The 5,000-nt window shown below is 51.6% G+C and overlaps 1 non-coding gene across 1 annotated transcript; it reads right to left on the reverse strand.

Annotated features, from left to right (window-relative positions):
- Positions 1-108: 108 nt before the first annotated feature.
- On the reverse strand, positions 109-265 carry LOC142921419 (5.8S ribosomal RNA). Its single transcript, XR_012939411.1, has one exon. It is a non-coding gene; the product is annotated as a 5.8S ribosomal RNA (ribosomal RNA).
- Positions 266-5,000: the final 4,735 nt, after the last annotated feature.

The raw sequence follows: 5,000 nt of genomic DNA on the forward strand, positions 1-5,000 counted from the left end.
TGCGCTCTCTCTCTCTCTCCCCTTCGGGGAACGAAGCGCACAAGATGCGCTGCGACACCCCAGTAGCACACCACCCGCCTCTGGGCAGGAGGACGATTGATAAAGGGGCGACCCTCAGACAGGCGTGGCCCCGGGAAGGAACTCCCGGGGCCGCAATGTGCGTTCGAAGTATCGATGATCAACGTGTCCTGCAATTCACATTACTTCTCGCAGCTGGCTGCGTTCTTCATCGACGCACGAGCCGAGTGATCCACCGCCAAGAGTCGTCGTTGGCTCGCTATACCCCCTTTCTCCTCCCACACACACACACGGCCAGCCACAGCCATCGTGCCCCGGCCACCTCACCGCACGCAGGGACTGGTACCAGGCAGGCCGCCTACGCCGGCGAGGCCTCGGGCCTGCGCTGCAGGCAACCGGCGGCACTCGCGTCAAGGGTTGGACCATCAGTCTCCAGATGAGCGCACTCCCTCCCCCTCTGCCTGGCCGGGTGGAGAGGGACGCCACTCGTAGCGGCGGAGGGGTCAACTCCCACAGATGCCTCCTCCGCCGACACCAAAAAGCTCACAAACATTGCCAGTAATGATCCTTCCGCAGGTTCACCTACGGAAACCTTGTTACGACTTTTACTTCCTCTAGACAGTCAAGTTCGATCGTCTTCTCAGCGCACCCCCAGGGCAGTCGCCTGCCCCAGGAGGGCCAATCCGAGGACCTCACTAACTTTGGCAGGATCGTGCATACATTCAACATATAGGAATCTAAAATCTTACATACGTTTTAAACAAGTCTTATACTCTAATAATAATGATAATATTAATAATGAGGCTTAAAAGTCTAACTAACACCAAGGGGCTGAAGTATATGAAATTGAATAAATATCGAATAGAAAATAGCTTTAAGATATAATTTAAAAATAAAAAATGCAAATAGGTTAACGTAGTTAATATCGGCAAGGTGTCATTATTATGTAGATAAAATGTTAAAATCAGTGTAACAGGGCAGCAGCAGATGGGAAGAAACTGTCTTCATGGCGTGAGGTTTTGGTCCTGATGGACCGAAGCCTTCTGCCGGAGGGGAGTAGCTGAAACAGAGAGTGTCCAGGGTGCGAGGAATCGGCCACAACCTTCCTCGCTCGCCTCATGCTCCTTGTCGTGTGCAGGTCCTCGAGGGTTGGTAGATTGCAGGCAATTACCTTCTCAGCAGTGTGCATGATACGCTGCAGTCTGCTCTTGTCCTTGGCAGTGGCAGCAGCGTACCAGACGGTTATGGAGGAGGTGAGGATGGATTCAATGATCGCTGTATAGAATTGCACCATCATTGTCTTTGGCAGGTTGCATTTCTTCAGCTGCCGTCGAAAGTACATCCTCTGTTGAGCTCTCTTGGCGAGGGAGCTGATGTTCAGTTCCCACTTGAGGTCCCGGCAGAGAATAGTGCCCAGGAAGCGGAAGGCCTCCACAATTTTGACTGCGGAGTCTAACAGGGTGATGGCGGTGAGTGGGGCTGTATTCTTCCTGAAGTCCACAACCATCTCAACTGTCCTTAGAGCATTTAGCTCTAAGTTGTTCTGGCTACACCAGGTCACCAGGTTGTCAGCTTCCCACCTATAGTCAGACTCATCCCCACCAGAGATCAGCCCAATGAGGGTGGTGTCGTCCGACAAACTTCAAGAGTTTGACGGACAGATGATTGGAGGCGCAGCTGTTGGTATACAGGGAGAAGAGCAGTGGGCAAAGGACGCAGCCCTGAGGAGTTCCCGTGCTGATGGACCTGGAGTCAGAGACTTCTGTTCCCGGCTTAACGCACTGCTTCCTGTCAGAGAGGAAGTCTGTGATCCACCTGCAGGTGGAGTAGGGCACGTTCAGCTGGAAGAGCTTGTCCTGAAGCAGGGCAGGGATGATGGTGTTGAAGGCAGAGCTGAAGTCCACAAACAGGATCCTGGCGTAGGATGCTGGGGCGTCCACATGCTGTAGGGTGAAGTGGAGGGCCATGTTAACTGCGTCGTCCACAGACCTGTTGGCTCTGTAGGCAAACTGAAGGGGGTCCAGGAGAGGGTCTGTGATGGCTTTGAGGTGTGCCAGGAGCAGGCGCTCAAAAGACTTCATTACCACAGATGTAAGGGCGACCGGTCTGTAATCATTTAGTCCTGTTGGCCTTAGCTTTTTGGGCACAGCGATGATGGTGGAGGACTTGAGACAGGCTGGTACATGGCATGTCTCCAGGGAGGTGTTAAAGATGTTGGTGAACACCGGAGACAGCTGGTCAGCGCAGTGCCTGAGGGTGGCTGGAGAGACAGAGTCCGGCCCGGCTGCTTTGCGTGGATTCTGCCTCTTGAAAAGCCCATTAACTTCTCCCTCCTGAAAGGAGAGAGTCGTTTCTGTAGTATGGGTGGGGGATGGGGCCTCTTGGGTGGGAAGGGGTGGTTCAGGACAGTCCAATTGTCTTTCAAATCTACGGTAGAACTCGTTCAGGTCGTTGGCTAGGCGGGAGTCGTTAGTGGTGTGGGGCGCTCTGGGTTTGTAGTTGGTGATGTGCCTGAGCCCTTTGGCAGACAGAAGCAGCGTCGTTAGTAGAGAACTGGTGTTTTAGTGTCTCTGAGTACAGTCGTTTAGCCTCTCTCACCGCTTTGCTAAACCTGTTCTTCGACTCCTTGAATCTGTCTCTATCCCCACTCCTAAACGCTTCCTCCTTCTCCAACCTCAACCTTTTGAGCTTTGCTGAGAACCAGGGCTTGTTGTTGTTAAAGTTCACCCTGGTACGTGTTGGGATACAGCAGTCCTCACAGAAGCTGATGTACACAGCCTCTGTGAGTTCATCCAGACTATTGGTAGCAGTCGTGAACATATCCCAGTCAGTACAGTCTAAGCACGCCCGCAAATCTTCCACAGCCTCACTGGTCCACTGTTTAGATGTCCTCACAGCAGGTTTACAGAGTTTTAGTTGCTGCCTGTATGCACGAATCAGGTGGACCAAGGGAGTTCTGTGCGAGCCGAACAGCCCCGTGACCCACAAGAGAAACATCCCCGCCAAATTCGAGCGTTTGACCGGGTCTATCCGTGAAAAAATATTCACGTTTTTGAGTGCACATGCATTTCTGCTGCAAATGCCTCTGGAAGTTTCATGCCGTTCGTATGCCAATTGTGGCAACACGAAAATGACCCGTTTTCCCATTCCGAGGGATTTCTGTGCGACCCTAACAGCCCCGTGAGCCACAAGAGACACATCCCCGCCAATTTCTAGCGTTTCACGGGGTCTATCCGTGAAAAATATAGACGTTTTTGAGTGCACATGCATTTCTGCTGCAGATGCCTCTGGAAGTTTCATGCCGTTCGTACGCAATGTGGCAACACGAAAATGACCCCTTTTCCCATTCCGAGGGATTTCTGTGCGACCCTAACTAACAGCGCCCGTGAGCCACAAGAGAGACATCCCCGCCAATTTATAGCGTTTCACGGGGTCTATCCGTGAAAAATATAGACGTTTTTGAGTGCACATGCATTCCTGCTGCAAATGCCTCTGGAAGTTTCATGCCGTTCCTATGCAATGTGGCCACACAAAAATGACCCGTTTTCCCATTCCGAGGCATTTCTGTGCGACCCTAACAGCCCCGTGAGCCACAAGAGAGACATCCCCGCCAACTTCTAGCGTTTGACGGGGTCTATGCGTGAAAAATATTAAAATTTTTGAGTGCACGTGCCTTTCTGCTGCAAATGCCTCTGGAAGTTTCATGGCGTTCCTATGCAATGTGGCAACACGAAAATGACCCCTTTTCCCATTCCGAGGGAGTTCTGTGCCACCCTAACAGCCCCGTGAGCCACAAGAGACACATCCCCGCCAATTTCTAGCGTTTCACGGGGTCTATCCGTGAAACATATAGAAGTTTTTGAGTGCACATGCATTCCTGCTGCAAATGCCTCTGGAAGTTTCATGCGGTTCGTACGCAATGTGGCAACACGAAAATGACCCGTTTTCCCATTCCCAGGGATTTCTGTGCGACCCGAACAGCCCCGTGAGCCACAAGAGACACATCCCCGCCAATTTCTAGCGTTTCACGGGGTCTATCCGTGAAAAATATCAATTTTTTTTTGACTGCACATGCATTTCTGCTGCAAATGCCTCTGGAAGTTGCATGCGGTTCGCATGCAATGTGGCGACACGAAAATGACCCGTTTTCCCATTCCGAGGGATTTCTGTGCCACCCTAACAGCCCCGTGAGCCACAAGAGAGACATCCCCGCCAATTTCTAGCGTATCACGGGGTCTATCCGTGAGAAATATTCACTTTTTTGAGTGCACATGCATTCCTGCTGCAAATGCCTCTGGAAGTTTCATGCGGTTCGTATGCAATGTGGCGACACGAAAATGACCCGTTTTCCCATTCCGAGGGATTTCTGTGCCACCCTAACAGCCCCGTGAGCCACAAGAGAGACATCCCCGCCCACTTCTAGCGTTTCACGGGGTCTCTCCGTGAAAAATATCACATTTTTTGAGTGCACATGCATTCCTGCTGCAAATGCCTCTGGAAGTTTCATGCGGTTCGCATGCAATGTGGCGACACGAAAATGACCCGTTTTTTCCCATTCCGAGGGATTTCTGTGCCACCCTAACAGCCCCGTGAGCCACAAGAGACACATCCCCGCCAATTTCTAGCGTTTCACGGGGTCTATCCGTGAAAAATATTCAATTTTTTGACTGCACATGCATTTCTGCTGCAAATGCCTCTGGAAGTTTCATGCGGTTCGCATGCAATGTGGCGACACGAAAATGACCCGTTTTCCCATTCCGAGGGATTTCTGTGCCACCCTAACAGCCCCGTGAGCCACAAGAGAGACATCGCCGCCAATTTCTAGCGTTTCACGGGGTCTATCCGTGAAAAATATTCACTTTTTTGACTGCACATGCATTCCTGCTGCAAATGCCTCTGGAAGTTTCATGCCGTTCGCATGCAATGTGGCAACACGAAAATGACCCGTTTTCCCATTCCGAGGGATTTCTGTGCCACCCTAA

The sequence above is a fragment of the Petromyzon marinus genome, unplaced genomic scaffold (assembly GCF_048934315.1).
Source record: "Petromyzon marinus isolate PM22_M1 ecotype Great Lakes invasive population unplaced genomic scaffold, UKy_Petmar_22M1.pri1.0 PM_G_Scaffold_8, whole genome shotgun sequence".
Classification (NCBI taxonomy): Eukaryota; Metazoa; Chordata; class Hyperoartia; order Petromyzontiformes; family Petromyzontidae; genus Petromyzon; species Petromyzon marinus.